At 37.4% G+C, this 25280-nt stretch overlaps 1 long non-coding RNA gene and 1 pseudogene across 2 annotated transcripts in view; one reads left to right on the forward strand and one right to left on the reverse strand.

Annotated features, from left to right (window-relative positions):
* Positions 1 to 21333, reverse strand: part of LOC309621205 — a 196269-nt gene extending 174936 nt beyond the window's left edge. The window contains exon 1 of the long non-coding RNA XR_014239819.1: positions 20696 to 21333. This is a non-coding gene — a long non-coding RNA (uncharacterized lncRNA). The remainder of the gene's footprint in view (positions 1 to 20695) is intronic.
* Positions 1 to 25280, forward strand: part of LOC309621112 (BTB/POZ domain-containing protein 3 pseudogene) — a 220625-nt pseudogene that overhangs the window by 92058 nt on the left and 103287 nt on the right. The window lies entirely within an intron of this gene.

Raw genomic sequence — 25280 nt, forward strand, 5'->3', positions numbered from 1 at the left:
TTCAGAAAAGAATTCCGGGTAGAAGCTCAGTGCCATGGACTGGGCGTACATGGGAGGCAGGGAAATGCCTATCAGTGATGTTAATTCTAGGTTCCACCCATGGGTGTGCTGACTTCTGTTGTATTATATCCTGCCTCTATTCCATTGACTACCTCTATGCATAGGCACTTTCAGGGCCAGGAACAGGGATAATGAGGGCAAGAGACATTAGGCAGGGGCTGAACCTGGAGGGGCAACTCTTAGTCCTTTTCTTTCATAGCCTATGCAACTTCCATTGTCATGGATGGGGCAGGGCAGAAAATGAAGAAGAGGTAGAGACAAAAGTCAAGTGATCAATTGGTGTACAGAGAGATGGGTCTAATCAGGAAAGGTTCATGGTGCAAGTGAATTTTTAGGTTTTTCTCAAAGGAAACAACACATGGCCTATTATTTGTTGTGACCCTTAATAAGGTTAAACGATAACATTAATTGTCCTAAAGCCCAATCATATATTTTATCATCTGCTCCAGTTTGGCCAACTTTCTTCCAATTTTACTTCTTTTCTAAAATATCTATTCTTAGTTCCAAAGACCGATTGAAGCAGATGATCCTGTCTCACATTTTCCATGGATATAAAAACTCTTTAGAGCTGTACTGTTCAATATGGTAGCCATTAGCTACCTGTGGCTATTGAGTACTTGAAATGTGGCTACTCTTAACTAAGATATACCACAAGTGTAAAATATATAATGGATTTTGAAGACTTAGTATGAAAAAAAAATGTAAACTCTCATTAATTTTGATATTGATTACATGTTGAAATAATACTATTTTGGAGATACTGGGTTAAGTAAAATATATTAAAATTAATTCCACCTGTTTCTTTTGACTTTTTACTGCAACTACAGAAAATTTTAAATTACATAAGTAGGTAATGTTATATTTCTATTGGAAAGTACTTCTTTAAGGAGAAGCACCAAGTTCCTAAAGGGTTGCTCCCTTTCGGCCTTTGCCAAATAATTCTCTCCCCTCTAGGCCAGTTCTAACAAGTCAAGTAATGCAGATTTCATAATTGGAAGGAAGGCTGCAAGTTATTTGGAAATTAGGTGATGAAACTGCAATAGGATCATAACTCCTGCATGACAGTTTGCTTTCCTGAGCCTTTCTTATTCCAAATGGAATAGTCACTGCTCTGGTCTCTCCTCTAGTTAATTTACATCTTATTTTCTTTCTGTCAGAAGTGTCATTTCCTGTGACTGATGAAACTGTCTTTGCTAAGTGCAAAAACAAGGCCACTACGTTATTCAAACTGGATTCACTACAAATATTTTCATCCTCTGGATCGGGAAGAATTCATATATTTGCTTGGAAACCCTTTAAAAAAACCACAATGTTTGGTTACTTTCAGAAATTGAAATCAAGACTACAGGAACAAAAAATATCATTACCATTATAAATATGAAAAAAATTGAGACATTATATGGCAGAACAATTTTTCTTTAATCCTAGGTCATGTTTATACATGGCCTCTGAATTTGCCATTTTTTGACTCAAGGGTTTTAGGGGCAACCGAATGATGGGTTTCTATACAATTAATTAGATTGACAGTGCAATAGAGTTAATTCACTTAGAGTTGATTCAGTTTTTAGAGGTGATTTTATAAGCCTGTAGCCTTCATTTATGAACACATCTAAGTCAGCAACAGCAATGTTAGAACTTTATAATTGTTATTACCTGAAGATAAGGAAGACATGTTAACCAAAAGGAAACAGACCTTTTCTCTTTAAGAGGCAACTGGGGCCAACCACGTGGTTTTACATGCTCCCATGAGGCCTTTTTCCTGCTTTTCTTGAGTTTCTTTTTAAATTATCTTTATTGAATTTATTAAAATGTCAGTAGCTCAGACTTGTTTATTATTTTGTATTATTTTAAGTTGCATATAGAAAAATTCACTTTATATTTTTAACACAGGCATAGATTTTTGTAACCACCACTAACAGGATATAGAAAAATTCCAACACCCCTCAACATTCCCTTTTGCTAACTCTGCATTCCAACACTCCTTCTATGCACAATCCCTGGCAACCACTGAGGGATTCTATGTTCCTATAATTTTGCCTTTTAGAGAATACCATATAAATGGAATCATATAGTACGTAACCTTTGGAGACTGATTTCTTCTAATTAGCATAATGTATTTGAGGATTCATTCATGTTGTTGCAACTATCAATAGTTTGTTCCTTTTTATTGCTGACTACAACAGTATGTTTATCCATTCACTTAATGAGGGATATTTGGGTTGCTTCCAGATTTTGGTGACTACAAATAATGCTGCTATAAATGTTCATGTACAGGTTTTTGTGTGAACATAAGTTTCATTTCTCTAGAGTAAATACCTAGGCGTGGGAATGCTGGGTCATATGGTAAGTGTATATTTAAATTTATAAGATTTTGCCAAACTGTTTTTCAGAGTGGCTGTGTCATTTTGCATTCCCACCAGCAACATATGAGAGCTTTAGTTGCTTTGCAGCCTCAGTGGCACTAGGTATCATCAGTATTTTTTATTTTAGCCACTCTGATAGAGGGGTATAATGGTATCTCATTTTAGCTTTAATTTGCATATCTTTAATGATTAATGATGTTGAGCATCTTTTCATGTGATTATTTGTCATCCATGTATCTTCTTTGGTGAAATGTCTATTCAAATCTTTTGCCCAGTTTTAAAAATTGGGTTGTTTATTTTCTTACAGAGTTTTGAGATATAAGTCTTTTGTCAGATATGTGACTTTCAATTATTTTTCTGTCTCTGGCCTGTCTTTTCATTTACTTTATAGTATCTTTCACAGTGCAAAATTTTTAAATTTGGAAGATGTTCATTTTTAAAACTTTTTCTTTTATGGACTTTTAGGGTGCTTTTTGTGTCATATCTAAGAAGTCTTTGTGTAATCTAAGGCCACAAGGAGTTTTTCCTATGTTTTCTTCTAAGAGTTTGGGTATTTGATCCATTTTGAGGGTTTTTGTTTTTGTTTTGTTTTTTGTATACACTGTAAAGTACAGGTCAAGGTTCATTTTTTTTTTCATATGGATTTGTAATCGCTCCAGCACCATTTGTTGAAGACTGTCCTTTCTCTACTGAATTGCCTTTGCAACTTTGTCAAAAGTCAGTTGACCACATTTATATGGGTCTATTTCAGGAATATTTTTCCCATTGATCTATATGTCTATCCTTCATCTATCCTTTTGGTCAATATCAATCTGTCTTGATTACTGTAGCCTTAGAGTATGTTTTAATATTGGGTAGTGTGAGTCCTTCAAATTTGTTCTTTGTAAAAATTGTTTTGGTTATTCTACTTCTTTTACCTTTCCATAAAGATTTTAGAATCAGCTTGTCTATATGTATAAAGAATCCTAATGGCATTTTCATTGGGATTGCTTAAAATAGAAAGACCAATTGGGGGAGAATTGACATTTTAACTATACTGAGTCTGCCAATATATGAACATGTGTCTCTCCATTATTTAGTTCTTCTTGAGAAGAGTTCTTTCATTAGCAGTTTTCCACGTATAGATCCTATCCATTTTTTAGAGATTTATACTTAAGTATTTAATATTTTTTAGTGCTATTATAAATGCTAATTTTCTTTAAATTTAAAATTCTAGCTGACCATTGCTGGTATATGGGACTGCAATTGTCTTTTGCATATCAACTTTCTATCCTATGACTCTGCTATGCTTGCTTATTACTGCCAGGAGATTTTTTGGTAGATTCTTTGGGATTTTATGCATAGGTAATCATGTCAGATGCAAAGAATATCTTCCTTTCCAATCTATATACATTTATTTCTTATTCTTGTCTTCTTGCACTACCTAGGACTTTCAGTAGGATGTTGAATAGGAGTGGTGAGAGAAAACATCCTTGCCTTGTTCCTGATTTGGGGGGAAAGTGTCCATACTTAAGTCCAGTCTCAAGTATGATAGTAGCTGTGGATACCTTGTAGATGTTCTTTATCAAGTTGAAGAAGTTTCCCTCTATTTCTAGTTTGCTGAGAGTTTTTATTACAAATGGGTTCTGGATTTGTCAAATGCTTTTTCTGCATTTATTGATATAATCATATGCTTTTACTTTTTTAGCCTGCTGATGTTATGGATTATATTGATTTAATTTTGAATGTTGAACCAACCTTGCATTCCTGGAATAAATCCCATTTGGTCATGACGTATACTTTTTTTTACACATTGTTGAATTCAACTTGTTAATATTTTGTTCAGGATTTTTGCATCTATGTTCATGACAGATACTGGTCTGTAGCTTTCTGTTCTTCCAATGTCTTTATCTGGTTTTAGTATTAGGACAATGCTGGCCTCCTAGAATGAACTAGGAAGTATTTCCTTTGCTCCTATTTTCTGGAAGATATTTTGGAAATTGGTATCATTTCTTCCTTAAATATTTGGTAGAATTCACCAGTGAAATTATCTGCATCTGGTGCTTTCTTTTAAAATATTATTAATTGTTGACAGTTTTTCTGATAGGGTTATTCAGCATACCTATTTTTCCTTTTGTAAGTTTTGGTAGTTTGCATCTTAATAGGAGTAGGTCCATTTCATCTAAGTTATCAAATATGTGGGCATAGAGTTGTTCATAGTATTCATTTATTGTCCATTTGATGTCCGTGGAATCAGTAGTGATGGTCCATCTTTCATTTCTGATATTAGCAACTTATGTCTTCTCTTTTTCTCTTGGTTAACCTGGCTATAGGTTTATTAACGTTATTGATCTTTTCAAAGAACCAGCATTTGGTTTTGTTGATTTTCCCTCTTAATTTCTTGTTTTTAATTTCACTGATTTCTGCTCTAATTTTTATTATTTCTTTCCTTCTCCTTGCTTTAGTCTTAAATTGTTCTTCTTTCTTTAGTTTTCTAATGTGGATCCTTAGGTTACTGATTTTAGATCTTTATTCTTTTCTAATATATGTATGTAATGCTACAAATTTCCCTCTACACACTGTTTCTGCTGCATCCTTTTGATAAGTTGTATCTTTACTTTTACTTAATTCCACATGTAAATCCTGAACATATTTTGTTAGATTTATACCTATATACTTTATGGGGGGGGCTATTGTAAATGGTATTGTTTTTAAATTTTAGTTTCCAATTGTTCATTGTTAGTGTACAAAAATATAACTGTTTGAACATTGACCTTGTATCTGTGACCTTGCCAAATTCACTTAGTAACTTTAAGTGCTTTTCTGAAGGTTACCTGGGATTTTCTATGTAGACAATCATGTCATCTGGGAATATGGATAGTTTTATTTATTCCTCCCCATTCTATATGCCTTTTATTTCTTTTTCTTGATTCACTGTACTTGCTAGTACTTCCAGTATGATACTGAGTAGGAGTGATGAGAGTGGCATCATTGTCTTGATCCCAGTCATAAGGAGGAACCATTCAGTCTTTTATCACTAAATATGATGTATGTTATAGGGTTTTTATAGATGCCTTTTTATCAGATTGAGAAATTCCCTTTTATTTCTTATTTGCTGAGTTTTTATCATGAACGGATGCTGAATTTTGTCAAGTGATTTCTCTGCCTCTTTTGACGTAATCATGTTTTTTCTTTAGTCTGTTAATGTAGTGGATTACATTGATTGATTTTAAAATGTCAGACTATCCTTGCATTCCTGGGGATAAACGCCACTTGGTTATGATGTACTGTTCTTTTAATATATTGCTGGGTTAAATAGGTAAGATTTTGCTGAAGATTTTTGTATCTACTTCAGGAGAGGTATTGATCTGAAATTCTCTTTTCTTGTATTGTTTTTGTTTGTTTCTGATATCAGAGTAATGGTGGCTCATCAAATGAGTTGAGGTGTCCCCTTATCTTAAATGCTTAGTAGAATTCTATAGTGAAATTACCTGTGTCTCGAGTTTTCTTTTTTGGAAGAATTTTAACTATGAATTCAATTTCCTTACTAGATATAAGGCTATTCAAGTTATTTATATTTTTCTTGTGGTGAGTTTTGGTAGGTTTTGTTTTCCAAGGAATTGGTCAATTTTGTCTAACCTGTCATATTTATGTGCATAGAATTGTTTTCAGCATTCCTTCATTTCCTTTAATGTCTGTGAGTTGGTAGCGCTATCTCCTCTAATTCCCAGTAATTATCATATGTGTCTTCTCTCTTTTACCTGCTCATCAAGCTACAGGTTTATTGGTTTTACTGATTTTTTCCACAGTATCAGCTTTTGGTTTAATTTATTTTCTCTGTTGTTTTACTGTTCTCAATTTTATTAATTTATTTTCTTCTCTTTACTATTTCCCTCTGCTTGCTTTAGGTTTAGTTGTCTTCTTTTTCTGGTTTCTTAATGTGGCAGCTGAAAATATTGATTTGAGATCTTTCTTTTCTAATATAAGCATTTAATGCTGCATTTTTTTCCCCTGAGCATTACTCTAGGTACATTTCACATATTGGGATACACTTGATTTCTGTTTTTATTCAGCTCAAAATATTTTCTAATTTTCTTGAGACTTCCTCTTTGAACCATGGATTATATACTAGTGTGTTGTTTACTTTCCAGGTGTTTGGAGATTTTTCCAGACATCCTTCTGTTAGGGGGTCAATTTCTAGTTTAATCATATCATGGTCAGAGAATGTATTTTGAATAATTTTAATTCTTATAAATTTAACAAAGTTTGTTTGTTATATGACCTAGGATATAGTTTAATTTGGTGAATGTTTCCATGAGCACTTGAAAAAGAATGTATATTCTGCTGTTGTTGGGTGGAGGGTTGTATAAATGGTCAATTTGATCCAGTTGGTTGACAGTGTTGTTCAACCTTCAATATCCTCACTGATTTTATGACTACTTGTTCTATCAATTGCTTAGAGAAGAATGTTGAAATTTACAAATATAATTGTGAATTTATATCTCCTTTTAGTTCTTTAAGCTTTTGCTTCATTTGTTTTGCATCTCTGTTGTCAGTTGTACACACATTTAGAATTTTTATGTCTTCTTAATGAATTATCGTATAGTGCCCCTCTTTGTCCCTGGTTATTTTCCTTGTTCTGAAGTCTACTTTGTCTAATATTAATATGCTCACCTCAACTTTTTTTTTTGATTCGTATTTGTATGTTATATTCTTTTCTGTCCTTTCATTTTAACCTATTTGAATCATTATGTTTCAAGTAGGTTTCTTACAGACAGCATACAGTTGCTTCTTTGTGTATGTGTGTTGTTTGTTTTTAAGTCCAATCTAAATATCACTGTCTTTTAATTGGTTTGTTTAAACCATTTACATTTAATGAAATTACAGACATAGTTGTATTTTATTATTAGTATCTGCTTTTCTCTTACAGTTTTCATTCCTTTGTTTTCCCTTACTTGCCTTCTTTGAGTTATTCAAATACTTTTTAGAATTCCATTTAAATCTCTATTGAGTTTTTCGTGATATGTCTTTGAATTATTTCTTTAGTGATTGCTGTAGGGAATACAATAAGTGCATCAAACTTTGCATGATCTAATTAGCATTAATATCTTACCATGTCACAAAAAATTAAGAAAACGTATAAGTATTTGGTCATTTTAGTCTTCCTCCTTTCAAAAGTTTTCATATGTATTATGTCTACCTACAGTGAAAATCCCATCAGATAGCATTATGATTTTTGCTTTTGACAAGCATTATATTGTTTATCCAAGTTAAGGGACAAAAATTATCTATTTTATTTAGGCAGATATTTACTACCTCTGCTGCTATTCTGTCATTACTGATTTTTCAGGTTTCCTTTAGTCATTATTTCCTTTGTACTTGACAAATCTCTGTAAAGCAAGTTTATTAGTGATGAATTCTCTTAGGTTTCCTTCATTTGAGAACATCTTTGTTTTCCCTTTATTCCTGAAGGATATTTTCACAGGGTATAGAATTCTGGGTTGACAGGCAGATCTTTTCTTTCAGCACTTTAAAAATATTGTTGCACTGGTTTTTGGTCTCCATGGTTTCTGATGAAAAAATCTGCACTCATTTGGATCTTTGTTCTCTATATGTAATACATTGTTTCTCTTTGGCTGCTTTTCAGGTTTTATTTTAATCTTTGATTTCCATCAGTTTATTTATGATGTGTATAGGCATAGTTTTCCTTGAGTTTATTCTCTTTGGGTTTCTTAGATTTCTATATTTTGTCTTCCACAAAATTTGGAGAGTTTTCACTCGTTATATATTCAAATATTTTTCTGGTCATATCTCTTTCTCCTTTCCTTCTAGAAATTCAATGATATAAATGTTAGACCTTTTGATATTGTCCCACAGGCCTCTGAGGCTCTGTTTTTGTTTTTAATCTCTACTTTTCAGATTGTATAATTTCTATTGATGTATCTTCAAATTTACTAATTCTTTCCTCTAGTTCCATTCTTTTATTAAGCCCTTCCAATTTTTTATTTCTGTTATTAGAGCTTTCAGTTTTAGGATTTCCATTTGGTTCATCTTTATAGCTCCAGTTTCTCAGATGAGAGCTTATGTCTTTCCATTTCTTTCAAGAGTATTCATCCTTACTTCTTGTAGCATGATCATAATAGCTGCTCTAAAATCTTGTAATTGCAATATTTGGTTATCTCAAGGTTAGCATCTCTTGATTGCTTTTTCCTTTGACAGTTCTTCAGATTGTCTGATTCTTTGTATGCTGAGTAATTTTGGACTGTATTCAGACATTTTGAATACCATGAGACTCTGATTCCTATAAAAATTTTCCAGAGAATGTTATTTTAAAATTTTGTTTCAGCCAGCAGTTAACCTTGTTGCATCTAGACTGCAAGTCCTGAACCAGCTTCTGTGGTGTATGGTTCCAATGTCAGTTTAATCTTCAAAGCCATTGCAGTGCTCTTCCAGTCTGTACCCCTTTGCATGTTCTTAGTGTCAGTCTGAGACCTGGGCAGTGATATATGGTGTAGTTGAGTTTAAAAAGCCTTTGCTTGGACCTCCCTGGTGGCGCAGTGGTTAAGAATCCACCTGCCAATGCAGGGGACACGGGTTCGAGCCCTGGTCCGGGAAGATCCCACGTGCCGCGGAGCAATTAAACCCGTGTGCCACAACTACTGAGCCTACACTCTAGAGCCTGCGAGCCACAACTATTGAGCCTGCATGCCACAACTACTGAAGTCCGCATGCCTAGAGCCTGTGCTCTGCAACAAGAGAAGCCACCTCAATGAGAAGCCCACGCACCACAACGAAGAGTAGCCTCCACTCACCACAACTAGAAAAAGCCCACGCACAGCAATGAAGACCCAACACAGCCAAAAATAAATAAATTAGGTTGCTTCCATGTCCTGGCTATTGTAAATAGAGCTTCAGTGAACATTGTGGTACATCGACAGATGAATGGATAAAGAAGATGTGGCACATATATACAATGAAATATTACTCAGCCATAAAAAGGAACGAAATTGAGTTATTTGTAGTGAGGTGGATGAACCTAGAGTCTGTCATACAGAGTGAAGTAAGTCAGAAAGAGAAAAACAAATACCGTATGCTAACACATATACATGGAATCTAAAAAAAAAAAAAAGGTCATGGAGAACCTAGGGGCAAGACGGGAATAAAGACACAGACGTACTAGAAAATGGACTTGAGGACACGGGGAGGAGGAAGGGTAAGCTGGGATAAAGTGAGAAAGTGGTAGTGTATATATGGACATATATACACTACCAAATGTAAAATAGATAGCTAGTGGGAAGCAGTCACATAGCACAGGGAGATCAGCTCGGTGGTTTGTGACCAGCTAGAAGGGTGGGATAGGGAGGGTGGGAGGGAGGGAGACGCAAGAGGGAAGAGATATGGGGGTATATGTATATGTATAACTGATTCACTTCGTTATAAAGCAGAAACTAAGACACCACTGTAAAGCAATTATACTCCAATAAAAACGTTAAAAAAAATAAAAGCCATAGAAGTTCATGGGAAAAAAACCCACCAAAAATAAATAAATAAATAAATAAATAAATAAATAATTTAAAAAGCCTTTGCTGTATTCATTACAGCTGGTTTCACACACGAGCAGTTTGGGTCTGAGCTAATATTTCATAAGCATTTTTTTAAAGTCCCTTTTTCTAGCTTCATCATGTCAGTAGTTCTCTCTGACTCCCAGGGGTCCTTTTCCTAGTGGTCTGATTAGAAAACCAGAACTTTAATGTCCCTGCATTTTCATGCTCTTCTTGTGACTGGGCCTAACTTGGGGCAAAGTAGTGAGAGCAAAGAGCCTGTGGAGCTGCCACTGCCACCACTTTTGCTCAGTGCAGTGCAGGGAGAGTCAAAATACACTCCTCCACTCCACAGGGGCACCGTCTGCCATACCAGTGGGGGATGGGGCTGCCTTTTCTTTGCTGGCACTCAAAATGGCTTGGGGCCATCTCCATCTTGCTGGGGGCAGGGAACTCTTGTTTTGTTGCTCATGCTGGAGAGTCGAAAGGGGTTTGCCCCACACTGACCCCCTACTCCTGCTTCTCTGGCTAGAGAGAGTGTCTGGATCTGACTTTATTTGTGCCTGTCAGCAGTTTTGGTTTTGGTCTGCCACAGAGTTTAAGTCAGGATATAGAAGACAGAAAAAAAAACAAACAGGCAACTCATTGCTGCATTGTCCTTTGAGTACTGAATTCTATACCAGTACACCTGCCATTCTTTCCTAGTCTTCTGATAGCTGCTTTTTTGTGCATGTTTCTTAGCGATAATCAGATGGGGAGATAGGATTGAGTGTATTTACTCCATTTTTACTAGAAGCAAACTCACCTGCTTTGCTTCTACAAGCACATGGTATTTATGGTATGTAAAGAAAAATATCTAGATGGGGGGAGAGAGAGAGAGAGAGAGAAAGAAAGAGAGAAAGAGAAAACGGTGTTTTTAAAATTGCAGAGTCGCAGGCCCTATCTCTAGACAAGATAAACCAGAATATTCTGGGTGCAGAGACTGAGAATCTGGATTTATGAAATATCCTCAAGGGATTCTGATGGAACAGTCATGTTATGGACCTACTGTTTCTCATCTGATTTATAGATAAGAAAACTGAGGCCTAGATGGTACTCTGTCTGCAACCCAGTCTGTCTTTTATTGTCCACAGTTTTCACCCTGTGTGACATATTTTGTGCTAATAGGAAATATTTTAACACTTTATTAGAGGCCAAGCTCATTAGGAAAACTTTGGATGTTTAAACCACAAGGCAACTGAAGAGGAAAAATGAGTAAAAATGGCTACTTGTGATAGTTGGAGCTGGTTTCTTATAAACATTTTCCACTGGGAAAAGCTTCATAGCCAATGAGCAGAGAAAAATTAGTTTACAGAAATTCACAGAATAGAAAACCTGTGGAAAGTTGCTCAAATGAGATATCTTTTGGCTAAGAGAAGCCAAATTAAAGGAATCGATCTGAGTCCTAGATAGAGAAGGAGATAGAAGAGAAATTTTCAGGTTTGGGCTGAGAATATAAGGGAAAGATGGGGAAGAAGGACTGATAAACCATAGTCTAAACGTAATCTAACGATCGAGGCTAAAATAGGATTGGCTGAGCTACTTGTGAAATTACTTACAAAATAAAGACCATGATTAATAAGTTAAGCTATATCAATCTACTTTAATTTGATGGGACTCTGTACTCGTTTGTTCCCTCATATGTATCTTCTTGTATATCATGAATGGCTGTGCAGACTGTATACCACACAACTTCAGAAGGCATCTACTCATATAGATATATCCTCCCTGGAGTTGTGTACAACTGCAAGTGGTAGACCTTCTCATATCTCTTAAGATTTTTTCACTAAGCAGGAAAATGGTACCTCTTCTAGATGACTGACTGACTATATACTATGATTGAAAGTCAGTAGTGGACGGATAGTAGTGGAAAGTAAAGTGGAAGGGCCTTAGTGTAAATTAATTTTAAGATGTATGGGGATCTAGGAATAGAGAGAACTCAAAACCTGGACTCATTAAATTCTCTACTGCCACAACCAACTTTCCCCCTGCAACATTTCCTCCATCACCCCACAGAACTGGTAGAAACATTTGGCCAGAGGACAAGGCCCAGAAAATATGCACTCTTTATTACTGTTATTCCAATATAATTCCTGGTTAGCCAAAATGAGTGACATAGAAGATCCTTTTTTCTAGGCCTAAACTTAAAGCTATTCCTTCTCATCCTTCTGTGCTCAAACCCAAATCTTTCAAATCTTACCATGTCAGTTGCCCATTCTTGTAAAAAGTAGACTCAAAGCAAGAAAGATGGAAGGTGTATTGAAAATTAAGGTTGCTGTGGAGTGGTGTGAAAAACCTTATATAAAGCTAATTTCTCCAAAGGCAACCCTGTATAAATGTAAGGGTCACCCTGGGGTTTTGCCCAAAATGGTACATTCTTAGCAAGTAGTGTCTGTAGATGTCATGTTGCTACCTAGCACTGCAAAGGTATATTCTTGAGGGACTACTTCTGTCCTGAAAAATAATTTAAAAGGATGTTTTGATTTTGTTAAAAGAAACATTTGCAAGTCACTTGGGGGAACCCATAAATTTAATTTATATATTATAAAATAGTCTGTTACATATCCTTTGACCTAGGAATTTCACTCCTAGGTATTAACCCAAGAGAAATGAAAACACATGTTCATGCATGAAAAATTCATAATAATGTTCATGGCAGCCTTATTTATAATACCTCCCAAACTTTAAACAACTCAAATGTCCAACTTTAACAGAGTAGATAAATAAATTGTGGTATATTCATACGATGGAATACTATTAAGCAAAAAAAAAAAAAAAAAAAAAGAACTACTGATCTATGTATCATCATGGATGAATCTCACAAACATGCTGACTGAAAGATCCCAGACACAAAAAAAGCAATAATAGCATATACTATATGATTCTATTTATGGAGATCTAGAATAGGCAAAATTAATCTATGGTGTGAAAAAAACCCAGAAAAGTGGTTGTCTTTGGGTTGGGGGTGTAAATTAACCAGGAATGGACACGAGGGAACTTTCTGAGATGATGAAAATGTTCTATATTTGGATAAGGAATGTGAGTTACATAGGCATTTGTCTAAATTACACAGTTAAGATTTTTGCTTTCAAATTTATGTAAATTTTACCTCTATAAAAAACTATATATAAATAATAATTGTGTGGGGAAGAGAGAGAAGTGTAAGATGAAACAAGAATGACAGAATGTTGTAGTCCCCATGTTCCTTTCAAGAGTCCAGGCAACTTGGCATCTTCTAGTTGTGTGGAGCTGGCTTTAGCAATTTCTTGGTATGATATCACCACCACCTGCTCCTGCATTTCTATTCCTCTTTGGTCCTTGAACCTACAATCCCACTTCTCTGACTTACGCCACAAAAGTGGCTTTTTTGGAGCCTGCTAATGGCTACAATCCTTGGAGGGGAATCTGGGGGAAAAAGTGATGATTTATGATAGAAGAGACTGAGGAACCTGAATGACCACTCCATCCACTTGAGGGGCATTTATATCCCATGAAGCTTACCAAAACACACACCACAAATCATGCAAAACACAGCTGCTAAGAATCATGAAATAAAGAGGGACTCGCTTCTATGTCGAGAAGACCTTGTGGATAATAAAATGATGTGGCTCTTTTATACCCATCAATCATGACCTCGGAGGCAGAGAGACTCAAATAGTATACGGCTTCTTCCAGAACAAAGGGCCTTATTTACATTGTTCAAGTTTAGGATTAGGGTTAGGGTTAGGGTTAGGGTTAGGGTTAGGTAACCTCATGGTTAACTGTGGTGTGGGTCTCTGACTGAGGACTTCTGCAGCCTCTCTAGCTTGGCTCACAATAAAGGCATCAACCTCTGGTTGCTTGTGACAAAATTTGCCTATAGTGACCACATTCTTAATCAGGAGCTTGCCCATTCCCATAATAAATTCAGCCTGAACCTGAACCATACCCCAGCAGCAAAACCCAGACTAGCCTTGTCAGCCCATGAGTACTGGGGTTATCCACACAGATGGAGATTTCCACATCCATAGGGCAAGGCTTCCCAGATCCTGATAAGTGTGGGTTCTAAGAGCTTCCTCTCCTATAGTGGCCCACAAGTATGAGTAATTCTCTTGCTTGCAAATGAGAACCCAAGCTTCCTATATCCTTTCTGCTTCTCAGAACCATCTTTCCTTTGAGCCAGTTGCTTTTTGAATGATGGTATCATTCATATTTTAGTTTATATATTATTCAGGATTGCAGCTTCCCTGTTCATGGTCTGTCTCCCTTTATCCTTCTCTATCCAGCTTGTGGTAATTTTCAAAGATGAGTTAGAAGTATTTTTACAGGAAGGTCAGGTTAAAAACCAGTGAAAGAGAATACAATAAAAGAGAAACTAGATGGCCTTAGGCAGATACATTTGATTAATTCTATAAAGTTGCTGTGCATGAATTGCTGATATGCACTGTGAGGGAGAACAGACGTTTATGGTCTTCTTGCTATTGTTATTATTGACATTATTTCCTTGTAAAAGTAGGAACCTAACTGGCAACTCTGTGATTCCTGGGGCTCTGTTGGAAAAGAAGTTATTCTTGATGTTGTCAATAATTTATTAGATCTTACCGAAAGCTGTCTATGTTATGCACACCCCATACTCCTCATCCTACCTATCCAAGGTTAAGTTTTCTCTATTGAATTCTCTCTTGTTAAACACTTCTGGAATGGACATGCCTCAGCTGGTAGCAAAGAGAGTGAGGAACATCTGGAGAGGGATGAAGAATTGCCAAACATAAGGATGCCTTCCTTCTATGTTCCCACCAACTGTTAGCAAGTTGGCTGGCTGGAAAAGAAGGGGTTAGCTTTACAGAAAGTGCCCAACTCATCACCCTTTGCTTTGCAGATGATTTGTACTACAAATAGATGACAAAGATGCCTGGAGCCCTTTACCCTGGCAGGCAATGAGTGATCTAGAGAGGTGCATATAAATCTTATGATGATGATAAGGGTTAACAAGACATTAGTGCCAAGACTAATATGAAAATTCAGCCCCTTTCTCTATTCCATTACTTATGAAAGGAGAGATGTGTTTCAGGGATCTTACCAGCAATTAGAATGCATTTACCCTTAGTACTATTTCAACAACTGTTAACCTTAATAGACATCATTGTTTCTGTTAGTAGCTGTAACTCATGTGATGTATTCCACAAACATGATATAAATGACATATCCCTTGTATATGTCCATTTAAATGCTCAAGACCAAATTTCTTAGAAATCCAGTTTCTTTCTCTCACTCTCAAAACTCTTTCTTTTTCTTCATCTCCTCCCCCCATAACCCCACCTCAACCCAAATACTCTGGGAATGCAAGGGCTTACACAGTCCAAGTGGGAGTCAGCTTGGCTTTCATACCCAAGTGGAGAGAGAGCTGGGCCTGCTCAGTCTAATACTACCTGTGATTCTGGAAGCTAGAGAATGTTGTTGAACACTCGTTCTGCACAGTCCATGGTGGGTGCTTGTTCCCTGATGCAGTGAGGCCTTGATGATCAGATTCTGGAAATGGATGCCTGGTCCTTTCTAGGGAGACCATGTCATTACCACAATGTGGGCCAACCTAATGTGCCCTATGATGGTTGTTCACACTTCACACACTTTCATAATCCTGCCCTCCCCACGGTTCAAATTGACTCCTAGAGGGTTAGGATTGGTTTAGCCATCCATCACCTAATGAAGCCTGTACTACAATTCCATTTTGTTCCCTGGGGAATCTATAGCCTAGAAGTTGGATACCTTTTACTATTAAACTTTCAGAACACAATATATATGATAATGCCCATTTTCTCTGGCATCTGAGCTCCTGGATGGCTGCTGCAACAAATTACCGCAGATTTGGTGGTTTACAACAAGAGAAATGTATTCCCTCACAGTTCTGGAAGCCAGAAGTTCAAAATCAGTTTCAGTGGTCTGAAATCAAACTGCCAGCAGGGCCAGCTTGAGGCTCTGGAGGCTCTAGGGAAGAATTCATTCCAGCTCCTGGTGGTTTCCTGCCTTCCTTGGCTTGTGACTTCATCACTCCATTCTCTGCCTTCATGGTGACATTGCCTTCTCCTTTTCCATGTGAGTGAAATTTCCCTCTGGTTCCCTCTTATAAAGATACCTGAGAATAATCCAGGATAATCTCCCCAACTCAAGATCTATAACTTCATCACATTTACAAAGTCTTTGCCATGTAAGGTAACATTCACAGTTTCTGGGGACTGGGATGTGGACCTATTTTGGGGGGACCATTATTTAGCCTACCACACATAGCTAATTTAAATTTAAGATTGACTATGTAATATGTACCTCCTACTTGCCTTTTCCTTATTCACAGACGCTCATGAAACTAAGAATTATTTAACATGTAAATATCAACTGACTGGACAATGTAAGTGAAGAATGAAATATAATTATTCAATAATATGATGTTAGTGACTCCACAATATGCTTCTGAGACAGATAAGCTTGATCAGTTATAAACACTTGTAAACATTGAAAAGAAATGCATGAGCATCTTCGTACCTCTGGGAATAATTTGGCCATTAAAAAGAGACAAGCAAAACAATAAACCAATAGAAAAACTTGCAAAATGTTTAAAAAATGAAACATTGCTATATACTGGTTACCCACTTTCTCTTTGGTTTAAGTTCAAGTACTGTGTAAATATGTGAAATAAGCACATTTAGCATACTTGGTTTATAAAAATGCCTTTTGGCAGTTTGATGCAAACTACATTGAGGGAAATAAACAATAAAATCTAGAATTAATGTTCCAGATTGCAATTGCTGGGAGCAGGGAAGGACAGTGAGAAACCTCAAATAGAAATGACACTAAAAAATAAATCCTTGGGTGACTTCCAGCCTGTCTGATATCTATTTCCCAAAGCACAGAGCATTTGTGTCTCTCATCTGAAATGGATGGTTTTGTCTTGCTGGAGCGTACACGTATGTACATTTGTTTATTCTCTGAAGGTGAGTCTTCATCATAAGGTATTGGAAACAGATTCTCTAGGGAAAACATCTGCTCAGCTATAATGCTAGCATCTGCCAACTTAGGTGTACTAAGAAAAAAAGAACTTTATCTTAGTGGTTCAGGGACCTCAAATCCACAGTCTAACATAATACCAAAGGCAGACGAGCTGCATCTTTCCTCCATTGCTCCTGCTCATAGCCTGGCTCTGGTCATGCCAGGCGCAGAACACATAGTGAGATGGCATTGGTCCTGAGGTCAGGAGTCAGTTCTGGAGGCAGAAGCCATTTCGTCCACTTAGCAAAAGGGCCTCAGACCAAACCAGACACTGGCTCTGCTTTAACGTTTCCTTATTGCTCCAGGGGGGCTTGATGTTTATGGATCAGAGGTCTTGGGTCTGACACAATGTGAGAGAGGTATAATGTAGTGGATCGGAGTATGAGCACTAGAGCTAGATTGCCATGGTTCACATGCTTGGCTCTGCCACTAACTGTGTTGCTTGGGAAACACAAGTTAGTATTGGGAAAGTTACTTAATCTCTCTGAGTCTCTATTTCCTCATCTGTCAAATAGAGATAATTAGTTCAGAATTGGACATAAACGAACAAGAAGCGTAAAGGCACTATATGTAAGCTGGAAATACATGTTCTTAGAACTGTTCAGAATGAATAGCAAAATAGTTCACACTGTCCTAGTTAAACCTAGGTAATAACTAGCCTTTTGATAAGAGTCCCCTTGGGAGATGACTCTGAGCCTCCAAAGGATTTCAATCTACATATATCTCCACTCTACCCCAACTCTTCTTACTCCAACAGAATCAATAACTTCCTTCACCTTTAGTGTGTCCTCCCTGCCATGGGGATGGTGAGCAACTTGAGTCCTTCCTGGAATTTGCAGAGGATTTACAAGACCTGAGCCGATGGAGCTTCAGCTCCCACTCCATTGTCATTCCACAAATATTTTCTGAGTGTTTCTGGAAGGCAAGGCATTTTGGCGCTGAGTAGGAGTTTGGTGCTGGCAAACTTAATTTTCGGTTCTAAAATCCGTTCACTGTCCTGTGGCTCTTGATCAACCCTTATTTGATTCTGCATTACGCATTTAACTCTGTGCTAACAGCTTCTTTTGCTCCGTCTTCTCCATTGTTCCTGTATCCACTGTAATGCAGATCCACATTGTTGTCATTCTTGGAGGCCACAATGAGATGCCAACTTAGAAACTTAAAAAGTTGAAATGAGATTTCTGTTTGAGAGTTAAACTTTAAAGGTCATATGCAGTAGATCAGGGGGGATAATTAGTGCTTTAAAGAGGTAGCATAGCTCTCAGACCAGCAAGACTGGAGAGCAAACAGAACTGCTCTGTTACCATTTGTGAAAAACAAAACAGCCTGGATGGTGGTGGAAAGGGAGTTCCACACCATCAGGATCCTTCCAAGCACAGTACAGGGAATTAGGGCCAAGTAGAGTGGCAGGTAGAGCATCCTTGGCAAGACTCCCTGTGCTAGGTGAGGAAGCTCAGGCTATTTCAGCTGAAGAATATTTCTCAGGATCACCTAAAGTTCTCTTTTTTTAATTGGAGTATAGTTGCTTTACAATATTGTGTTAGTTTATACTGTACAGCAAAGTGAATCAGCTGTATGTATACATATATCCCCTCTTTTTTAGATTTCCTTCTCCTTTAGGTCACCACAGAGCACTGAGTAGAGTTCCCTGTGCTATACAGTAGGTTCTCGTTAGTTATCTATTTTATAAATAGTATCAAGAGTGTATATATGTCAATCCCAATCTCCCAGTTCATCTCACCCCAGCCTTTCCCCCTTGTTCTCTACGTCTTTGTCTCTATTTCTGCTTTGTAAATAAGAGCATCTATACCAATTTTTTCAGATTCCACATATATGCATTAAATATACGATATTTGTTTTTCTCTTTCTGACATACTTCACTCTGTATGACAGTCTCTAGGTCCATCCATGTCTCTACAGATGACCCAATTTCATTCCTTTTTATGGCTGAGTAATATTCCATTATATGTATATACCACATCTTCTTTATCCATTCCTCTGTTGATGGACATTTAGGTTGCTTCCATGTCCTGGCTATTGTAAATAGTGCTGCAGTGAACATTGGGGTGCATGTGTCTTTTTGAATTATGGTTTTCTCTGGGTATTTGCCCAGTAGTGGAATTGCTGGGTCATATGGTAGTTCAATTTTTAGTTTTTTAGGGAACCTCCATACTGTTCTCCATAGTGGCTGTATCAATTTACATTCCCACCAACAGTGCAAGAGGGTTCCCTTTTCTCCACACCCTCTCCAGCATTTATTGTTTGTAGATTTTTTGATGATGGCCATTCTGACTGATGTGAGGTGATACCTCATTGTAGTTTTGATTTGCATTTCTCTAATAATTAGTGATGTTGCCTAAAGTTCTCTTGCGTTGACTCCGTAGTCGTCAAAATCTCTAGCCTCCCATATAGAGAGGGAATGTGCTGATCTGCCACGTTGAGTCTTTTGTTACTCTTGACATTTGTATTTCTCATGGTAAATGGATGAGTCAGCATTTTGTTGGGTCTATCATTTTGGTTCCATGAGCTTGATGAGTATGAGGATGCATCTCAGAGCAGGGGCCATGACCAATGTCCAGACAAATGAGGTTCTGGGGTCTGATACCTAAGGCCTAGGCCTTGTTTGATGACACTATTGCCCAGTGCTTGTTTACTTTGACAAAAAAGTGACCTCTTGTCTAGATTGTGACATCACTTTCCTAACTGATTTCCCATTTTTCTGTCTCTTGTTTCTTTCCCATCTAGTCCATCCTGTATCTAACTGCAAATGCTTCTTACCCCCAATTTTTATTTTATCATGTCACCTACTGAAGAAACTACAATGGCTATCTATTGCTCTCCAAAAGAATTTGAAGGGGCATGTAAAAGATCCCCACCAAAGAATGTTTTATCCCATCCTGACTGCCAAACTACCAGAAATCTCACCATCAGAGCTTCATTCCTTTTAGTTTAAGGTCCAGAATCTTGGAGCATTTTATTTCTATTGTCTTCTTACCTCCACTGCTTTTGTTCAGAAGTCAGACCTCATTCTTATTGTTTCTTTGTATATAAATGTGCTTTTTTCTTCTGGCTACTTTAAAATTTTTCTTTTTATTTCTGGTTTTCAACATTTAGACTATGATGTGCCTATATTCGGCTTCCTTTGTATTTACACTGCTTTGTGTGGGTTGGGGGGAATCATGGAGCTCCTGAATATGTGGAGTTTTGATTTTTATTAAATGTGAGAAAATTTGGTCAATATTTATTCAGATAATTTTTATGCACTTTGTCTCTCTCCTCTCAGACTGAGGCTCAAATTACACTTATGTTAGACTGCTGGATACCATTCCACATGTCACTGTGGTTCATTTCATTCTTTTTTAAAAATTTTGTTCACTCTGTGCTTCAGTTTGAGTGATTTTATTGTCCTGTTCTCACTTTTACTGATTCTTTCTTCTGTTGGATACAATCTACTGCCAAAGCCATTGAGTGAATTTTTTATTTTGATATTATATTTTTTTAGTTCTAGAATTATTTGGCTCTCTCTCTTTTTTTTTTTAGCAGTTTGAGAATCTCTCTTGAAACCCCCTATTCCTCCACTATTTACTCATTTTTTTCCCCTGTAAATTCTTTAACACACTTATCACAGTGATTTAAAAATCCTTGTGTGTAAATGACAACACCTGGATCATCTATGGGTCTGTTTATATTGACTGATTTTTTTTTTTTTTAAACATCTTTATTGAAGTATAATTGCCTTACAATAGTGTGTTAGCTTCTGCTTTATAACAAAGTGAATCAGTTATACATATACAATATGTTCCCATTTCTCTTCCCTCTTGCATCTCCCTCCCTCCCACCCTCCCCATCCCACCCCTCTAGGTGGTCACAAAGCACCGAGCTGATCTCCCTGTGCTATGCGGCTGCTTCCCACTAGCTATCTATTTTACATTTGATAGTGTATATATGTCTATGACACTCTCTTACCCTGTCACATCTCACCCCACCCCCTCCCCATATCCTCAAGTCCATTCTCTAGTAGGTCTGTGTCTTTATTCCCGTCTTGCCACTAGGTTCTTCATGGCCTTTTTTTTTTTTTTTCCTTAGATTCCGTATATATGTGTTAGCATACTGTATTTGTTTTTCTCTTTCTGACTTACTTCACTCTGTATGACAGACTCTAACTCCATCCACCTCATTACAAATACCTCCATTTCATTTCTTTTTATGGCTGAGTAATATTCCATTGTATATATGTGCCACATCTTCTTTATCCATTCATCTGTCGATGGACATTTAGGTTGCTTCCAGGTCCTGGCTATTGTAAATAGAGCTGCAATGAACATTGTGGTACATGATACTTTTTGACCTATGGTTTTCTCAGGGTATATGCCCAGTAGTGGGATTGCTGGGTCGTATGGTAGTTCTATTTGTAGTTTTTTAAGGAACCTCCATACTGTTCTCCATAGTGGCTGTATCAATTTACATTCCCACCAACAGTGCAAGAGTGTTCCCTTTCCTCCACACCCTCTCCAGCATTTATTGTTTCTAGATTTTTTGATGATGGCCATTCTGACCGGTGTGAGATGATATCTCATTGTAGTTTTGATTTGCATTTCTCTAATGATTAATGATGTTGAGCATTCTTTCATGTGATATTGACTGATTTTTTTTTCACTTATTCTTATTTGCTTTTTATCCTCACAAACCTAATTATTTTTTCTTGTACAATGCATGATATATTATTGAGATTCTGGATTCTCTTATCTTCCTCTGAAGAGTACTGAGTTTTGTTTTAGTAGGCAGTTAAATTACTGGTGGATCACCTTGATCTTTTGGAGATTTGGTTTTTGGCCTCATTAAGGCAGGTCTATTTTAGTTTTGCCTTTTGCCCTTGGATGAATCCCTTGATCCCAGCATGTGGCATTTCTTACAAAGATGTGGCCCTGATGAAATTGCAATGGAAAGTTTGAGGTGTTTAAGTTTGAGGCTTGCCCTGCTAACCTGAGACTACGCAAACTCCAAACTCTCCTCTGCAGTGGGCAGTTGTTAAAATTGCTATTCAGTTTTTCAGCTTTCTAGCTATTGTTTCTCTTTTAGGCTCCTTGGACTCTTATTCCATGTGTTATAATTCAGAAGTCAGTCATAGATTTGAGGAGTGTTTGTATGCATATTTTGTGGCTTCCCTCTTTGTGGTGCCCTCTTTTCCAGAATTTCTCCCTCCTCAGTTCCAAACTCTGTCCTCTAAATCTTCAGGTAAATAACCTCAAGATTTCTTCTTTAGCAATATCCAAGATATTTGTGAGGATTAAAGGGTACCCTAAAAAAAAGACATGTCAATGTGAATCTCAGCTAGTGTGATTCTTACCACAGTGCCTGGCATAAAGTAAGTGTTCATTAAATCATTAAAAATTTGAAAAGTCAAGAAAATATCTTTGCTATCACCATGCTGTTAGAGAGGGCAAAAGTAGCAAATTCAGGATGAATTTCCCCTGGATCACTGTTTCTCAGAATGTGATCAGCAGACCCCCTGCAACAGAATTATCTGAGATTGCTTGTTAATAAGGTAGATTTCCTGGATCCTACCTCAGAACTACTAAACCTAAATTGGCAGGGGTGGGTGGGGGGTCTAAGAATATGATACTAATCAGCTCCCCAAGTAATTCCTTTGCTCACTACATTTTAAAAACTACTGGATAATTCAGAGGCAAAGAGAAATTTCTGGGGGAAAGGGTTGGAGAGACTGCAGAACTTTGAACTCCTGCCTCATCTTCCAGAAGTCTAGATTTTATTGCCTTTCTGGCATTGATGTCTATACGCTTATTACTTTAGATAGAGACTGAAAAGTTTTAGTCATCCTTAAGTGTCTAGCTGGAGGGCAGTCAGCAGAGTGATTAAACCAAAAGAGGTTATAATTCATCCTTCAAATTCGTGGTTAAAGGCATTCTGCTGCATAACTTTTCACCTGTGAAGTACTCCACAGCTCTTAAATCATCTTTCACTAAATGGAAGTCCCAGCTTCCTAGAAGAATAGATATTATTTTTAATCCTTCACTTCTCTTGCTTTCAACAAACATGTTAAAAACAATTAAATTTTGGCTTGCAATTTTCATTTCCTTTTTATTGTTGAATAGTGACAGGGTTCTATAATCTACTTAATATTGCATCTAGACTTAACGTAACATAGGGTGATTATGAGGGCCTTAGATACGTGTGATCATGGTTTTAAAAATCTGATTCTCTGGAAAGAAAACACAAGTTTCTATCTTTTGTCAACAAATACATAGACTGAGACAGTGTGACCAAACTCAAAGGGAAAAGAGGTGAGGACAGGACTCACGGAGATCTTAGGCACTCTTAGGATCTTTGGATTCTTAGGCATATAGTATATTGCCTGTCACTCAATAGACACTCACTAGAGATTGAGTACATGAGTGAATAAATGAATGAATGCACATTATATGCTTTATACTTGGAATTGATGGAGTCCCACTTTTGAGTGGTTAAATGGTACATTCTCTCTTATGAGAGTCCTCCCCTCACAGCTTCTCCACTTTCAACCAAATGTGCTGGGATTGAATGACTTGGACAAGTGCCAATTACAGAAGTTGCTGAATGGGCTGCCAGGCTAGGACAGGGTCAGGGATGATGTATCAGTGGGTCCCTGCCTATGGCTTCCTCTATGACCAAGCTTCTCTCTATCCTGCCCTTTATCCCACAACCCACTTCCCAGAATCTGCCCCCATTTTCTCAGCATACTCATCTGTATTGCCTCCCAGAGTACTACTCAACTCAGGATCCTTCCCTACCTCCCTCCAAAGGGACCTTTTTGGAAATCTTACCAGACAAGTGAGAAGCAGAAACATATCCATGAAACAAACCCCTTTGATCTGGAAAAAAATAAATCCAACACCCGCCAAAAACTGACAGACACCTGCTCATGAACAGCAGTGGCGGTGTTGTGGATTTGCTTGCTAGCTGTTTCACTTGCTGAGGGAATTGTTTTAATTTTGCAGGCTGTGGCAGATCTGGAGAAACATACTTTAATATGCAAAGCATAGGCCCCAATTAATGTTTCACCCATTGTGTGGGGCTTGACAGTTCTCCTGACTTGCTGCAATCATAAGTGTGAAACTCTGGGGGTTTCAGTTAAATTATTTTGTGACACACAGCCTAACTTTTTCATTCCAAACCTTACCTTTTATTGAAAGAATTTTAGGGTACTGCCTGTATACAGTGACTATATATATATATATATATATACACACATATACATACACCATGTTTTGTTCAAAGAAAGATTTGTTGTAAGTGTAAGGGGCATCCCATCCCTGCTTATTGTGGTTACAGCTCTTAAAGATCAATTTATGTCTGATAAATAACCAATAAATCCACAGTTCTGTATAAGACAAGCATTCACACTATAAAAATACATAGAGGAAGGGGAAAAAAGTTGGTAGTTAACGCAGCACACACGTAGCTGAAAGCTGATCTTAGGTGAGTGGTTTGTGCTGGCGGGCTAGGAATAAGAGGATACAGAACAGGTTGATGGTGATTGTTAAGAATCACTGGATTGCAGCAGACACTGTTGAGGTCCTGCTCATACCCCCTCACCCATTCCACCTGTGGTGGGTTGAATAGTGGCCCCCTAAAAGATCAATCCATGTCCTAACCCTCAGAATGTGTGAATATGACCTTGTTTGGAAATAGTCTTTGCAGATGTAATTAAGTTAAGCATCTTGAGGTGAGATCATCTTGGCTTTAGGGTGGGTCCTAAATCCAAAGACAAATATCCTTAGAAGAGAAGAGAAGAGGAGAAGATACAGAAACACGGAAGAGAAGGTGATGTTAAGACAGAAGAAACTGGAGTGATGTAACCACAACCCAAGGAATGCCAAGGACCACCTGGAGCCGCAAGAAGCTGGAAGAGGTGAACAAGGATTCTCTGCAGAGCCTTCAGAAGGAGTGTGGCCCTGATGACACCTTGATTGCAGACTTCTGGACTCTAGAACTGTGAGAGAATCAACTTCTTCTGTGTTTAAGCCACCTAGTTTGTGGTTAGCTGTTATGGCAGCTCTAAGAGACTAATACCCCACCTCAGTGTGTGCTGGCAGGCTGGAATTCCGGCTACCAGAATCTGCATTTCTTTACCCGAAGTCTTCCTCTGGCTGCCAAGACCTACTTTTGTCCACTTGTTGATCAGGCTAGGCCAGTTGTTCTGGGGAAGAGGTAAGGAACATCCATATTAACAACTAGATGCTCATAGTTTTCAAAATTCCTTTCTCATCCTCATTGTCCA

Source organism: Balaenoptera borealis, assembly GCF_965194805.1.
Source record: "Balaenoptera borealis genome assembly, chromosome: X".
Classification (NCBI taxonomy): Eukaryota; Metazoa; Chordata; class Mammalia; order Artiodactyla; family Balaenopteridae; genus Balaenoptera; species Balaenoptera borealis.